The sequence below is a fragment of the Mustela nivalis genome (genome assembly GCF_964662115.1).
Source record: "Mustela nivalis genome assembly, chromosome: 5".
In the NCBI taxonomy this organism is placed as follows: Eukaryota; Metazoa; Chordata; class Mammalia; order Carnivora; family Mustelidae; genus Mustela; species Mustela nivalis.
In genome coordinates, this window is record NC_139024.1 from 51,949,164 (window position 1) to 51,967,197 (window position 18,034).

Here is an 18,034-nt window from a genome sequence, read left to right on the forward strand (position 1 = left end):
GGAAAGTGCCCAAGCTGGACGCCTGGAAGCATCTAAGACTCCCCTCTCTCTCCACTCACACCCAGCCCTTGCTCAAAGGGCTGATTTCAGTCCCTGCCTTAGGGGGACCCCAGCTCTCTTCCACTTCTGTGTCTTTGGGTATATTGTTTTCTCTTCCTGGTATACCCTGATACTTATGTTTAAATTTTTCTGGAAAAGGGGTTTTATAAGATTTGCTATACAATATTATATCAGGATAAGTTAGTCTTTTATATGTATATATTTTGTCTTCATTTTAGTATTCATGAACCCAATTTCTCCTTCAAATATGTTCATTTTGTGGTATGTCTTTTTAAAAATTCACCATTCCATAAGAGTGTGACTCTGTTGGAAATTGTCTTGTGGTGTGTCTGGTGAGACGTACTCATCAATAGAAAACTGGGGAGCTAATCCCCCAATACTCTGTGGACTCAGATTCCCATTTCTCATCCTTGCTTCAATATGTTTTTTTCTTATCATAAGTAGTTTGACTCTTCTTTGACTTTTCCATTTGGCTCATTAATTTCAGCACTAGCCTCATCAGAGCCTGGGATTTAACAGGGTAAGCTGCCCTTCTGAGTAAAAGTTTATTGCTAATAAATTCAATTACTCTTTTATTATAAAATCTTATAAGAATATAAACAAGGATTTTGTTTCATTGTCAGACTCACAATTGTTAAATTGTACCTGACATAATTTTCCTTAACTTGAAGTTTCTCCAGTCTGTCTTTTCATTGAAAAAAGGTCTCTGTGGACTCCTTGCTTAGCGATTACACAAATCTCAGCTTCCGGGCTGTCCCTAAACAAAAATGGAAAGTGGTGGTGACATTGTCAGTAGACGACTTCTCCCAGCAGTTGGAGACAGTTACACCACCTGGAAAATAGTGGCATAAGTGATTTAAAGACTTTTTATTAAAAAAACGAGAAGCCAAGTTCTTATTTTATTTCCTATGCTAGTAAATCCACATGCCCCCAACTGGCAGGGTCATTGTTCTGTGCTGTCAATAGCATGTAATCCACAAAGGTTCAGCAGCACCATTTCGTTGAATGTCCCCACCCCTCATACCTTTTCCATCCACCCCCTCATAACATATATTACATCTACCACCTGCTAAACTCCCCTTTTTCCTTGAGACCAAGAGTATATTATCCCAATACCAGCCTTATTAAGTACTCATGACTGGTACTATGTTAAGAATTTATTTTTATTTATTTTAAGAATATTTATTTTTCTGTGCTTTCAGTTTCTTTATCTGTGTAGTGCGAATGGTAACACCTTAAAACTTGGAATGTGATCTTTCAGTACAATAAAATACATACATAGAAGATGATCAATAAGTTGGAGCTCTTGCTGTATTTTTAGCTACTCTAAACACTGCGACAGGAAATGTATTTCTCTCATTCACTGCAATTGCCCCGTGTCTAACAAGTACCCGGCAAATGGTAGATAGATACTCAGTGATTTTTGTTGAATGAGTGAGGGTTCACATACACAAATGAATAAAGCCCTGGCAAAGAGGGAAATGTCAGCAACTTTAAGAATTTTGTATGGAAATCAAATGGACATGTTAGGAAAATTGAACTTTTGTGCTGTGTCGTAAGTTAATTTTGAGTAGGACTTTTAAATTTTCTCAGTCTCAGATTCCTTGTCTGTAAATAGAGCACAACCCCATTTCTCACAGGGCTGTTAACAGACATAAATGATATAAAGAATGAGCCCAGAGAAAAGAAGGCAATAACAAAATATGCCAAAAATGAAAGAGTATATTGGAACTCATTAAAAGGAAAGATGGAGAAGGAACAAAAATGCATTGTCTTGGATACAAAGACTCCCTGCAACAGCTGACTAGCTGCACTGCGTGGGAATGTCAGAGTCAGGAGAGAGAGGTCCAGACGCAGACAACACAGAGGGAAGGAGACAAAAAGCCAAAGGAAAGTTTCTATTTGTTATTTAGTTAACTGATATTAAATCAAATAATGGGAAAGGGTTTGGTTTGGTATGGGAAATAAATTACAAATTTGTATGCAATGTAATTACTTTTTATAATATTTACTAAAATTTTGAGGATCATTTTAGATAAAACATGTAAAAAAAACTTTCCCAGGTACACGGTGTAAGATAGCAATAAAATCACTTGGTATTTTGAAGCCCATGAGAATGCCCTCAAACGTTTTTTAAACATACCAATGTAGAGGCCGTCCGTTAAAGGTCTAACTTAATTCCTTTACAAAAGGGCCCAGATATTGATATAGTTCTGAAAACTTCCCAGGAGTCTAATATTTACCCAGGGCAGAGAATCTCAGTCTTTTGATTCATGTTCTCCAAATAACTCAATTGAATTCCAGTAACTGCGTTTCACAAATGTTAAAGAAAAAAACTTAGGGGCACCTGGGTGGCTTAGTTGGTTGAGTATCCAACTCTGTTGATTCAGCTCAGGTCATGATCTCAGGGTCCTGGGGTGGAGCCCTAGTTTGGGCTCAGCAGGAAGTCTGTCTCCCTCTCTCTCTGCTCTTCCCCTGCTTGCTCGCTCTCTCTCTTTCTCAAGCGAATAAATCAATATTTTAAAAAAGAATAGTTTTTTAAGGTAAGATCAAGACTCTCATTCAAATATAAAGTGAAAGTGAGCACATAGTCGAAGATTTTATTTAATTCATTAGTTAATGTAGGAGCCAATAAGATGTTGCAGATGGTTCAAAGGAGAATCCAAAGAACAGACAAACTATAAGCCAGGGAACAGCAAACTACAGTCCTGTGGACCAAATCCAGCTTCCTGCCTGTTTCTGTACAGCCTGCAAGATAGGCATGGTGGTTATGTTTCTAAATGGTTAGAAAATATTAAAAAAAAAAAAATTACAACATTTCATGACATGTGAAAATTATATGAAATTCAGTTTCACCACGCACATTCAGCCATACCCATGGTTTACTGTGGCTACTTTAGATCTATAACAGCATAGCTCAACAGTTACAATAGAGACCACAGGACCTATACGGTCCAAAATATTGACTATTTGGCTCTTTCCAGAAGAAATTTGCCAACCCATGATAAAGGCAATCAGGAATGCTGACACAAATTTGCAAAATGATGCAAAACCTGTCAGAATCACTCAGCAATAAAAATAGAATGTTTAGAATTATCTCTTCCATAGGAAGGAAATCAATGGCATCCCCATCCAAAAAAAATTTGCCTGCATTTCTAAGGACTAAATTATTTTAATTACCATGAGTTTTCTATAGCTTATAGAGTTATAAAATTGCTCAAAGACCATGAAAATCACAGAACCCTCTAAAAATCACATAACCTCCAAAGGTCTGCTAGGTGTTGCTCAGTATCTTCTTGAAAAGACACCTAATAATCTTTTAAACTCATTTCACAACTTTTCCCAATGTTTCCCAGCAGAAACTAAACTACTTTAATTTTTTTAGGACATCAGAGATAGACTCTGAACAGAATTCATTTTGTCCTGATATATTTAGAGCATGGCCAGACCCTGTTTCATAGCTCACCTTCTCTGCCTCATGAACTTGGCACACACCAGGAACTCACCACCACTCAATGATCTCTGCCAGCTTCTCAGTCAACCGACCAAACATGAGTCATTACTGGGCATGTGCAAAGTGCTCTGTTCAAGATGCTTTCAAATGGAGGACCCAGGCTCTGCCCTCAGGGAACATACATTCCTGGCACGGGCATTTCCAAGCCAATGGAGATACTCTATTTTAGGTCTGACTGAGTTATAATTTATAGCCTCCTATGTTCCCAAAAGAAAATGCAACATCCCTCTAAAGTTCCTATCCATGCTGCATTTCTTTCATTGACTGTAGAAAAACAAACCTGCATAAAAACCAAGTCCCTGATCATCCTTTAAAGAGTATGCTTGACTTTTTTTTTTTTTTAAGATTTTATTTATTTAACAGACAGAGATCACAAGTAGGCAGAGAGGCAGGTAGAGAGAGAGGAAGGGAAGCAGGCTCCCTGCTGAGCAGAGAGCTGGACAAGGGGCTCAATCCCAGCACCCTGGGATCATGACCTGGGCCGAAGGCAGAGGCTTAATCCACTGAGCCACCCAGGCGCCCCAAGTATGCTTGACTTTTAAATAAACCTTATTTTCATTTAAACTGTTGAATATTTATTGCAATTAAGAAAATCCTCATTAAACATACCTTCAGTATTTTTATGATATTCTTATAAAGATTCTTTGTGAAGTAAACAATTTTCCAAATTTGCCCTGAAATGTGTACCTTCTTTAAAAAAAAAAAAAATAATAACACTTGCTTTGAGCTTAGCAGTTCACAATCAAAATTACTTAAGGTCATTCTCTGAAGAGACTCTCTCCTGAAGCCAGACTGGCATCTCCAATGTACACTAGTTTGTTTGTTTTCTGAAAATGAGCACAGCTTGTGGTTTGGCGAATTGCACTTGCTAAATTTTGCTTCCTTATATCATGTTTGGTTTTGCTCCTCACCCCAACCCTAAAGCCAAGAGAGCAGATCTTCTTCCCAGCTTCATTTCACAAATGCAGTTCTATCAGCTCATGAAAATTAGGTCTCCCTTTTATGCCTCCCAAAGCACTCCAAGTGTCCTCTCTCACAGCACTTGGCATACTTGTGATTAGATAGCTAATCTTGAAGACTGAATGTTCCCTGAAGACAAGGCCTGGGTCTGTTGCATTAATTACTCCAGCCTCAGCAGAGCAGGAAGATGGGTTCTGGAGTGTGTGCTGTGTGCCTATAGCCTCCAGCTCAACCACGCGCTGCCTTGGGCAAGTTTTTTAACTTCTATCTGTGCCTCATTTTTCATCTGTGCAATGGTCATTATAGTACTAATTTGGAGGGTTCTTGTGAAGATTTAGTTAATGTGTACAGCGCTTAGAACTGTGTCTAATATGTACCAAGTAACAAAAAAATAAGAGCTGTTATTATGAACTAGCAAAATGCCTGGCACTTATCAATAAGCAATAAATATTTGTTAAATGAATGAATGATTGAGTGAAGTAAGGCAGAATTGAACCAAATGTTCAAATATTCCAAGGCCAATGCCTTTTTACTCTTCACCCATGTTTTCATGAATATACAGAATGCTTAATTTTAGAAAACAAGATTCCAGTAAATTATCAAACAATGAATCCACTGATTCTCTATAAAACTGATCATCGGATTAACTGGAAATATCTTTTCTGGTTTGCCGCTCCAGTCCATGACTTAAAGCCAATGTACCTTTAAAATAACCATAAAGGCATCGCTAGCAATTGGTTTAAATCACCATTTTATACTGGAATGTAGTAGATGTTCAATAACTGAGGAATGATTGATTTAGGGAATCAATGAAGAATGTGTACATTCATACAATCTGTAAAGTTAGAGTTTAGAACAGTGTGTAAAACAAAATGTACCAGATAATTAAGGACACAATTTTATTCACACTGTTAGAATATGGAGAACATTCATTAATGAGGAATGTCTCAAAGGAAAGTATGGATGGGTTGTTGTTGTTGTTGTTGTTTTATTTGAGTGTAGCTGACACACAATGTTACAGTAGTTTCATGCGCACAACTTAGCAATTTGACAAGTTTATACATTATGCTGTGTTCACCACAAGTATGACTACCATCTGTTCTGTTACATCGTTGTTACAGTATCATTAACTGTATTCCCTATGCTGTGCCTTTTATTCACATGACTTATTCATTCCATGGTTAGAAGTCTGTATCTCCCTCTTCCCTTCATCCATCTTGCCTGACACCCTATCTCCCTCCCCTCTGGCAACCATCAATTTGTTCTCTGTATTTATAGGTCTGGTTCTGCTTTTTCTTTGTGCATTCATTTATTTTGTTTGTTTAGGTTCCACATATGAGTGAAATAATACCCTATTTGTCTTTCTCAATCTAAATTATTTCACTTAGTATAATACATTCTAGGTCCATCCAGATTGTCTCAGAGGAGATGGAGTTTTATAAAGGCAGGTAAAAGGGAGTCATCTATGTGGCTTATAGGAGTCATGGGAAAGAGTAGACAAGTCTTACCAGAGTCCTAGGAGGAAAGGCAATTCTTTGTATTTAGCCCTTTCCCAGAACAAAAGATGGTGGGGAGATTTCAGAAAGCAAAATTGTTGAGGTAAATGTTTTCTGGTAAAGTTCAGGTTAAAGTTCAACGTTGTCAGCAGTAATTCTCAATGGGGCAGTATACAACCTTGTAGGATATGGTTTGTGGATTTGGGGGAAAAACAGCAATTTTTAGTGCTGCAATAATGGGAGGGCATCACTAATATTTAGTGGGAAGAGAAATTCTAGAATTTGAGGACAATACTACACAACAAAGAATTCATCTGCTTCCAACAAGACTTTTGTTTATCTTGCTAGACATTCATGTATGTGGGGGAAAAAAACTATTAACTTCTAAACCTAGACCTTAGCTGCTATTAAAGTAAAATTTTATTAAAAAGTAAAATCATGACTCTTACACATTTATAAAATGACATGTGTCAAACAAAAATTGTGCCTAACAAATTAACTAACAGGGAAACAAGATGCTATGACCACTTTGAAAGAGAATTCAAACAACACATGATCAGCAATTAAAAATGAGGGCAGTTGGAATCTGGGTGACCTCTCCCCCCCCCAAAAAAAAGGAAATAAATATACCATTGTATGCAGAATTGGTGAATATCCACAAGGAAATAAGCAATTCTTTTCTGCTTGATGAAAATCCTTTGCCTTTCTATGGACAACAATGATTTGCATTACTCTAGGCATCCTTCAACTAACAGATCGCAAAGCAATAAAAGGCAGGCCCCTATAAATCAGATAACCTAGCAGTTACACTAAGGACACTTAAAAGGTTCACATTTTTTCCTGACCTTTCTTTTTTCACATAAGTATGATTTGCAAGTATATTTTGCAAAATTTTTATTTAATGTGACTTTTCTAGGAATGCAACTAATACATAAATTAAGGGGAGATTGTATTTTGTTTTGTTTGAACTTTACTAAGTGCTAACCATCATTTCAGAAAATCAGTTCTCTTAGGATAGTGGTGATCATGGTATTTATGTTGCTAGAACAATAGCTGAATCAGTCTGTCTTTGTATCTGTGGAATCCGGTGATATTTATAGATACTTACATATAAGTACAAGCATCTAACTGCTTTATTGTGTCTTATGGTGTTGTACTGTCTTCTGAGATATATATTATAATAAATTATTTTCCTTTTATTTCTCCTTTATGTCGCAGTTTGAACAATGCATTGACTTTTTTGGAAATGCATATTAGCTAGGTTATATTCTTGATTAAGTTCACTTAGGTCAATGTAAGGTGGCATTACAAAGTATTTGTTAGGAAAGGGGGTACTGAGTTGATTGATTGGGAACACCTGGCAGGGAGGCTGCCTATTGCAACCTAGATTAGGTAAATGCAACTCAGAGTGGCAAAACCAATCTTAGAAACCATATTCCTAAATCTGTAATCTATCTTTTCTCTGTCCCTTCTACTCATTCTTCCCCTTTTCATAACATAAATACAAACCCATACTCCATTCTAAAAGCTTTACTATTAATAGTTGGAATCAAATGTCTCCAGTGCAGATCAGAATACCGATATAATCTTCCAGCCTATCTAATGCAAATTATGATGCATTCTTATAAAATAAGAAGGGCATGTTTAAAAATAATTATTCTAAACCAAAAGTGACATTCTTTGTGGTATTCTGATAAAAGCCAGAGTCAGAGATTGGTAGACCTACAATCTTGTAATTCCAGACCTTTACGGGTTTCTGTGTATATTGGTTACCTATTGCTGCATAGAAAATTACTCCACAACCTAGCGGCTTAAAGCAACAACAAGCATTTATTATCTCTCCCAGTTTCTGTAGATCAGAAATCAAGGAGTGACTTAACTGGGTAGTTCAGGCTTAGGGTCTCTCCTGAGGTTGCAGTCAAGATATCAACCAAGGCTGCAGTCCTCTAAAGACTTGACAGGGACTGATGGAGCTACTTCCAAGGTGAATTACACACCTGGCAAATTAGTTACAGGAAGGCTTCAGTTCTTCATATGGGCTTCTCCACGTGGCTGCTTGAGTGTCCTCGCAACATGGCAGCTGATTCCCCTGGGATAATTGATTCAAGAGAGAAAGGCAAAGGACGGAACATCTTTTGTGACCTAGACTCATAACCATACATCACTGCAATATTGCGATTTATAGGAAATATATGCTTGGCTATTTGGATAACAAAAACATTTCTCATACATATTTAGTCTTCATCCATAGGGCCTGGCTCCCAGCTCCCCAAACCCTCGTAATATCCTGAGCAAGAAGGGCAATGGGAACGTCTCTTCTTATATTTGTCTTCTTGTCCTCAGTTTTTGAAATCACTTCAGAGACATAAAGGTGAAATGGGGCATCTTGTTGTTCATATCAAGCCCTTTTCACCACAACTAGGTTTATGTTGATGAGTTGATTTTTGGAAAGCACTGAAGGAGGAGGGCTCGTTGCCAGGGGAACTAATCGTGAATAGAGGGGTGAAAATTTCAGTACATCCCTGATTTCTTAAAGGGGAGAGGGACTGGGCATTGAATCAATCACCAATGGCCAATGATTTAATCAATCATGCCTATATAATGAAGCCTCCATAAAAACCCCAAAGGAAGGGGTTTGGAGAACTTCCAGGTTGGGGAGCCAAAAGTCTTCCACATGCCACGATGCTGGGCTCCAAACTCCACAAGGACAGAAGCTCCTATGTTTGGGACCTGGCCCTATGTATCCTTCATGTGGCTCTTGATTTGTATCCTTTAATATCCTTTGTAATAAATTGGTAATTTAGTGAGTAAATGGGTTTCCTGAGTTCTGTGAGCTACTGTAGGAAATTTACTTCAGGGAGGGGTTTGTGGGAACCCCCCAATATGTAGCGAGTCGGTCAGAAGCACAGGTAACAATCTGGGCTTACAAATGGCATCTGAAATGGAAGACAGTCTTGCAGGGCTGAGCCCTTAACATGTGGAATCTGGTGCTATCTCCAGGTAGATGGTATCAGGATTGAGTTGCCTTGTGTTATACCCAGCTGGTGTTAGAGAATTGTTTGGTTTTTGGGGAAACTCCCTTCTCATTGAAATTGGGTACCAGAAACTTTTAATCATTACCTCCATAGCATTCTGTGGAGGTAACTTCCATGCATGTAGGAGGGACTGTACAAGGATATGAATAACAGAAAGTGAAGGTCATCAGTGGCCATATTAGAGGCTGTCTACCACATAATATTTTGTGTGCTTTCCATATTCCCAAACTCACATTTTATTTTATAGTAATCTTTATTATTTCCTTAGATACATATGAAGTTATTAATAAAGAGAAAAATATTGATTATTTTGCTTTGCAAGCCAGAGCTAGAAAAACAACCTCTTCAATAATCTTGGAATAAATAATTCAGAAGCCATTCAGAATTGAATTATGACTGAGTTATTAAAAGCTATAGCATCACTGCATGTTATATCCATGTAACAATTACTTCATTTGTCCCAAAATGTTTATTTCTTCAGAGCAGACAGCCAAAAATTTTATTAAGACCACCAACAAATGAGGGAAAGACATAGCTGGGCTCTTTTTCCAAATGCATCCTCACAATTTTCTTATATTGGTCTGATTTTAAATTGAAAGTTATTAAAGATATGTTACCCACAGTGAAGGGAGAAAGTAATCAGGTGTGTTGCAGCTCAGAGGTCTGAAATTTTTATATTATATAAGGCACAGTTTAAGTCTCACAAGATTTCTCAGGTTCAGCATTTTTTTAAATGAGGGAAAAGTGTAATAAACTAAACTGCAAAAAAAAAAAAAAAAGTACCTTTGTTGATATTTGGAAAGAGGAATGCATCAGGCTAGAGTACATAGACATCCATATTTCATTCTAATGATGACCACTGGTTGAGGGGACACTCATCTTTGTAGCCTTCAGGTACCTCTCTTAATTACCCAGTTAAATCATTTGAGAAGCCATAATTAGATACTTCAAGACTCTGATACTTCACTTTAAGTAGCAAATGCAGAGTTTATAATCACTTGGGGATATATAAAACAGCTTAAACTAAATGGAGAATTTTTTTTTTAAATATCACTGTATAGGACCTAGAACATAACAGGTGCCAAATAAATATTAGTTTCCTCCTATCCGATCCTCAATCCTGCCTCCCAAGATTCTAAGACTAGACTTTAAGACATAACCTGATAGAAACATCTAATTAAAATAGTAAGAAAACACAATGAAGTTCTCCAGGGCTTACAAATTAAGATTCTACCAGCTTTAGTCCAGATGTTATTTAACATTATTAGTAACAATAAAGAATTCATAGTAAAATATTTTGCTTCTTTGGTGGCTCTGCTTAAGACTTTTACTTAAAGTGCAGATATATCTGAAATTTCACATTTACTCCAGATAACCATGAAGCTATTTTTTTTTCCACCGAGGTTTACAAAATATCTATGTCTATGAGAAAAACGGTAAGTGTATATTTATATTGAATGACTAAACAAGAGGCTTTTTAAAAAATAATAATTATCAGGAGCACCTGAGTGGCTCAGTTGGTTAAGCATCAGACTCTTGATTTTGGCTCAGGTCAGGATTTCATGGTTGTGAGATCCATCCCTGAGGTGAGCTCTGTGCTAGGGGTGGAGCCTGTTTAAGAATCTCCCTCTCTGAGACAAACCATAAGAGACTCTTAATCTCACAAAACAAACTGAGTGCTGGGGGAGGGTAGGGGGTTCAGGAGAGGGTGGTGGGGTTATGGACATTGGGGAGGGTATGTGCTATGGTGAGTGCTGTGAAGTGTGTAAACCTGGCGATTCACAGACCTGTACCCCTGAGGATAAAAATACATTATATGTTTATTAAAAAATTAAATATAAAAAAAAAGAACCTCCCTCTCTGGTGGGTGGGGGGATGGGATAACTGGGTGATGGACATTAAGGAGAGCACTTGATGTAATGAGCACTGGGTGTTATATGCAATTGATGAATCACTAAATTCTACACCTGAAACTAATAATACACTATATGTTAACTAAATTGAATTAATAAAAACTTTTTAAAAAATAAAAATAAAAAATTTTAAAAAGTTTTTTAAAGATTCTCTCTCTCCTTCTGACCTCCACCCCCACCCCTCACTCATACACATATGCTCACTGTCTCTCAAAAAATAAAATAAAATAAAATAAAATGTTAAAAGATGGAGGAAATTACCAAAAAAAAAAAAAAAAGTGAAGTAACATGGCTAAAGTTCTGCAACTCAGAAATAGCTAAATGATAGCTACCATTTCAATTATCTCTCAATATAATTAAAAAGATAGGATAGGGCGCCTGGGTGGCTCAGTGGGTTAAGCCGCTGCCTTCGGCTCAGGTCATGATCCCAGGGTCCTGGGATCGAGTCCCGCATCAGGCTCTCTGCTCAGCAGGGAGCCTGCTTCCTCCTCTCTCTCTCTGCTTGCCTCTCTGCCTACATGTAATCTCACTCTGTCAAATAAATATACAAAATCTTTTAAAAAAAAAAAAGATAGGATAGAAGTACTTTTACAAAAATTGAATTTCTCTACAATGTCATCCTAATCAAATGGACTGCACTTAATTTTGCTTGACTTTAATAGAAGAAAAAGATACTGAAATGGCATGCAAGAAATTGCTGAATTTCAGATAAATATTTGCTTACCTCATGACATATTCATACTTAAGACATCCCTAAAGAAAGATTACCTGAAACATTAATTTGGAGTTGTTTTCATTTACACTACATGTATCAACACTAGGCAGCATTTTTGGTGTACTGCTAGGAAAGATAAATGTATCAAAACACTCATAATCCAGCCATCTTCACTCCCCCACATCCCAGTTTTGGTAGTAAGATGACTATGTTACAATTGTCACATTTCATAAGTTTAGAAATGGTTCTGCAGTCACAACTCTTATGGCTTCTTAGGCAGATTTCCATATTTAAGTGGATGTAAGTCTCACTCTCAAACACCACAGCTTCTACATTCCTGAGTTCTCTGCTTTATCTTGGAGTTGGCAGGAATGTGTCATGAGATAATTGTTTTAAGAGGGTCTCCTGGGTGCCAAAGTTCCTGAGGGCTTACCTACTAAAAGGAAAACTATTTCTCTATTCACAATACTTCTAACATCAACTATATATATGGAGGGGTTTTCAGTGTCAACCAATTCTCCAACTCTCCAGACAGCATCTGGATATCGAACAATTCAGTATGACACTACCTACCCACATTTGGTGCAGACCCCACAGGTTAAGCGCTCAGCTCCACAAGACTGCCCCCGCCCCCTTGCCTGTTGCAAGTCCCAGGCTGTCACTTACCACTTGTACTTCTGATCAGCCAGCTGTAAGTGTCTGTCAGTGGATGAACATTTTAAAAAAATTGTGGGATATATATTTAAAAAGGAGATTCTGCCATTTACAACAACATGAATGAACCTTGAGGACATTGTGCTAAGTGAAATAAGCCAGACACAGAAAGAAAAAACTGCATGATCTCACTTAAATGTAGAATCTTAAAATTCAAATATCTGGAGGCAGTGAGCATATTGATGGTCACCAGGGGCAGAGAGGTGGGGAGGAAGATGTTTATCAAAGGATATAAAGTTGCGGTTACATAGGATGAGTAAGTCTAGAGATCTTAAGTATAGCATGATGACTGCATTTAATAATGCTATATTGAATACTGCAGGAGATTTCAAGTGTCCTTTTCACAAAGAAAAGGATAACTATCTGAGGAGATAGGTTAATTAACTTGACTTTTGCAATCATTTCACTATGCATATGTATGTCAAATCATGTTCTATGCCTTAAATATATACAATTTTTATTAAAATAAATAACATTTAGAAAAATAAAAAATACAGTTCCCACCAGTCCCTTCTCAATTTCATAATCTGCTATAATGGCTCACAGAGCTCAGGGAAATACTTATGTTTACCAGCTTATTATAAAGGACATTAAAAATATATAAATGAGTAGCCAAATGAAGGGTGTGGTATGGAGGGGTGGGATGATGGCTTCTGCTGTTAGTCCAGATGGATAGGACTCTAGAACACCCAGCTTCCCTGAATAGTTAGCACCATCCTTAGATGTATCTAGAGAACCAAAAGGAAGCGGACAAACTGCACCAATTCTAGTTGGATTCAGGACATGGAGAATGATAGGTGATAGATGATAGATAGATAGATAGATAGATAGATAGATAGATAGATAGAGTGAGGTTCTGGAAAGTTCCCAGGTGCAGAAGCATCTGTCCCTGTGTAACTGGAGTGCACTATTCTCCTGGCATATGGGTGTGTTCGCCAACCCAGAAGTTCTACAAAACCCATAGTTCAGGAATTTTTATGGAGGCTTCATCACATAGACATGATCAATGATTAACTCAATTTCTGGCCCCTCCCTTCTCCTCAGAGGATAGGGGGTGGGGGAAATTTTCCAAGCTTCTAATCCTGCCTTGGTCATTCCAGTGTCCAGCTTCCATCCTGATGCTATGCAAGAACCCACCAAAAGTCACGTTACTAGAACGAAAGATGCTCCTATCACCCAGGAAATTACAAGGAATTTAGGAGCTCTGTGTTAGGAACTGGAGGCAGAGACCAAATATATATTTCCTATTATATCACAACTACTTACTCGCTACAAGTTTTGAATGTAAAGGACAACTTGACTTTTGGAGTTTCTTACTATGCCATTTTTACCGATGTCACTTTCTATTATTTCTTAGAACTGCACTTGAATGTACAATTATCCCAAAATAAAACACTTAAGTTTTCTTAAGTCAAGTCACATTAAAGTGTTCTGACAAATACAGCATTTCACTATCTCACACCTCCCCACTGTGCAATCCCAGTTACCAAAAGTAGTGTCTTAACTCAGCTATTTCTTCTGGCATTTACTCATCCTATAATTTCAAATAATATAAATTTTTTGAGTCATCAGTTTTATATATCGTTTATTGTCTTCCTATTATCGTAAATAAAGGTTTGTGTTTCTACAATACCATCCTTCTGCTTCCACCCCATCTCCCAAAATGGTGATAACTGTTATTAAATCAATACTCAGCACTTATATTATATATTCACAGCTGATCTATTTGCTCTGTGTTTCCTTTCTGTTTTCTTAGAGTTAATGTTTTCTTTGATTTTTTTTAATTTGCTTTGTTTTCTTTGTATTTAATGTCAACTATTCCCAAATTTTCCATTGAATTTTCCAAGATACTTTTCCACATCAGGTAACTTAACTCTTCCAATTTTCAGAGACCTTCTTCTCTTTCTCCTAGAGTGCTACTCTCTAAGCCTTTTGGAGAGCTGTCACTGGGACTCTCCTCTTCGGTCATCCTTATACTTTCCTTGGCCTTTCTACTGAGATGGATTCCCTGATCCCTAGATCTCAAGGCTTTCTCTCTCTGGATTTACTCTCTTGTCTTGTAGAGAACATCCTCCAGCAGTTTTGTCTAGTTAAATAATTTACCACAATGGCAGAGGCTTTGATGATACCAGTATTCTATATACTTGAGACACCCACAGTACCTCTCTCTCTGAAAGACCCCTTCACCACCTGTCAGGGGGTTTCCCTAAGTTTTTTTCAGTATCCCATTTCTTCCTATTTCTTGGTTTGCCATCATTTTAGGTGAAAACGTCCTAGAAAAGGAAGCCTAGGAGGAATTCTTTGAGTCTTGAGTGTTTGAAAATATCATTCGTCACCCTCATACTTGATTGCTAGAACAGAACTCCATTCTAGCCATGCTGCCCTCCTAGCCAGCTGTTACTGAAACATGAAAGACACCCTTCTTCCTTTGGCTTTCTTTATTTGCATTTGCTGCATGCTAAACTCTCCGGCCTCCTTCAGGTCTTGCTCAAATATTATATTTTCAATGACCATTCTATATAAATTGTCAACCCAGTACTCTCACCCCACTTCCCACTTTACTTTATTTCCATAGCACTTGTCACAACTTGGTATACTATCTATTTCCCATTGTTTATTTGTCTACTTCCTGTCTTCCTCCACTAGACAGTAAACTCCTTGGAGCCAAAACTTTCATCTGTTTTGTTCACTGATCTATTCCAGCACCTGAAACAGTGCCTGGCACATAGTAGGCTCTCAATATTTATTTGTTGAATGAATGTGTACTAAAGACTTATTTCCTATTCCTATACTATGCCAAAAGGAAAATAATAATTTTCTTGTTATGATAAATAAGAATGGATTTGTTTGATATGGAATTAAGCAATTGTTGGTCATGCCACTTGAATATTTTTAAAAGATTAGCTATTTAAACATAAATTAGATTGCTTCTCAGCCTTTTGGTTAAGATCAAGTGTAAACATAAATTAGATGTCCACTTGATGTTTATGGCAAGTGTGTTTATCTTTTTCTAGAAGCATTTAAAATATTCTTTCATCTGTACTTGTTCCTCACACCTTATTCATCTTCTGCTTTGCCTTCCTTTGGCAGTAAGTCAGGCTTCTGGCTGCCCCCACTGTGCCCATCTTCACCCGTTACCAGCATCACTCACTGTGGGTTTCAGCTAAACCTAAATTTATATACTTTGGTTCGGACCATTTTATCTGTGGCCTTTGCTTTTGGACAGGTCTCTTGCCCAGAAAGTGGCCAAACTAGCCATTTATTTTACACACAGTAGCTGAAATTCTAACCAACACCCTCACCATGCACACTGACATAGAAGCCCACCCCACACCCTCACAGGAACCCCACACACACTTAGCCATGACAGCTAAAAGTCAAGTTATTTTGAGTCTGCTTATTTTGCATACCTCATGATAAAATAAATGGCATTGGCTTTTAGTGCTTGACTTCTCTGTTACCGTGTAAAAAACTTAATGTTGAAATGGCCTGTGTCATTGACATGTCTAATTTTTACATAAAAACCAAATGAAAACGTAATTGTTTAAAATACACTTGTAAGTACTGATGAGGTTTGATAATATTTTTATTTCAAAAGAATTGGCCATAGCCTTAATAGTTTCAATCTCAAGTAAAGAAAGAATAGAGTCTTGTAAAACCACACTTAAATAGGACTGCTAGGTTCAGGAAATAAAAATATAAGACACCCAGCTAAATCTGAATTTCAGATAAGCATGTAAAATTTGTAATGTATTTTCCAATGAGAATCCTGCAGTTTATCTTGCCACCCTACATTTAATTTTTTGTAAGATTTTATTTATATATTTGCCAGAGGGAGGCAAGAGAACAAGCAGGGGAAGTGGCAGGCAGAGGGGCAAGCAGGCTCCCTGCTGAGCAAGGAGCCTGATGCAGAACTCGATCCCAGAACCCTGGGATCATGACCTGAGCCAAAAACAAACGCTTAACCGACTGAGCCACCCAGACATCCCTAGTAACCCTACATTGAAATAGCCAGCTGTTCTATCAGTGAAAGAACTTGGTTAGGTTTGTTCTGAATGTAAAAGATTAATGTTAAAGTGCCACAAAGGGAAGGAGTTTGAAATTCACTTTTATTGGTTGATGACATTAAGGCCGCAGACTATTTTAATCTGGCTAAAGTCTATCTAGTAACAGAAGTTTGAGTAATAAGATTCTGGCCCAAGGGCAGAATGAAGATATCATTGTGTTTCTTCCCAAACCCTTATCATCTGGAGGAGCAGAAAGATCACATCATAGGAACACAGGTTCATATCCAGTTCCCCATGACACAAAGAAGTCAAATCAAACCACGAGTATTTGCAGCCTTTTCATTTATTCATCTGAGATCCTTCTGGGGATGTCTTAGTCCGCTCAGGCTGCTGCAACAAAATACCATTGACAGGGGAGCTTAAACAACAGGAATTTATTTTTCACAGTTCTGGAGGCTGGGATGCCCTCCATCAAGCTGTCAGCTGGTTTGGCCCCTTATGGAGCACTTCTTTCTGGTTTGCAGAAAGATGCCTTCTTGCTGTGTCCTCACATAGCAGAGGGAGAGATCATCTCTCCGTGTCTCCTCTTATAGGAGCACTAATCCCATTCATGCTGGATCCACCTTCATGACCTAATTACCTCCCAAAGACCCGCCTCCAAATACTGTCCCATTGGAGATTAGGGCTTCAAAGTAAAACAGTCAGTCCATGGCAGTGAAGACTTAAAAACTACGGGTGTGTATCCAGAGAGACTGTGCATGTTAGAAAATATCCTCCGGCAGTTGAATAAGGATGGGTGACATGCCCAGGCATTCTCCTTGGGTGAGAGAAAAGAGGGTACTTCTCTGAAATCTGGGTACAGTTCACCAACAAGCAGGTTTTATTTTGGAAACTCATAAAAATAATATGATTCCACGTTTCAGAGCTGTTTATCACTTGGAGTTTCAGTTTGGGTGATTGCACTCTAGTAAATTAGCTGACTGAGAGTCCAAAGATTCTATCTGCATCCAGACAGGCCATTCATCATGCTTAGCATTCGGATTTCAGCACAAGCTTTTCCACATGTTTGCCAGAATGCCACTGAAGTAATCACAGAAAGCTCCTTGTTTTGATCTACCTGATGCCTTAAATATCATCAGTGGCTCTGGATTTAGGTTTATTGGAATATTTTAATAACCCACCGATCTCTTTATCTGAAAGTCTCATATAACCACTTTCTTGGTTCATAAATACTTACTGATTTTAATTTTGTACCAAAAAGAGAATAGACTTTAGTAGTTCAATGTGTTCTTACCCAAGGAAGAAATGCAAAGTGGTGGTAGAAATTATCAAGGTATACTCATGTAAAAGTGGAAAGACCTTCAAATGCTATCAGATATTTAACAAGTTGAATGGCCAATATAAAGTTCAAATTATATGTGTCGCCCACACCTTTACTTTCTCAAAATCATTTTGAAAATTGGCAAGTTATTCAGTCAGATTATCCAATTTTGGAAAAGCATAATTTAAATTTAAAGTGGTAAAACTACCAAAAATGTGATAACTCGGATCCAAAAAAAACTCCAAATGCATAAACTGCAGGCTTGCATGATTGGAAGGTGAATAAAATTTCTGTGCCCA

General features: G+C 37.6%; 1 protein-coding gene across 1 annotated transcript in view; it reads left to right on the top strand.

The window, feature by feature from the left end:
* Positions 1–18,034, top strand: part of IMPG1 (interphotoreceptor matrix proteoglycan 1) — a gene marked incomplete at its 5' end in the record, with an annotated part of 122,841 nt that overhangs the window by 77,750 nt on the left and 27,057 nt on the right. The gene's annotated exons all lie outside the window — the stretch shown is intronic.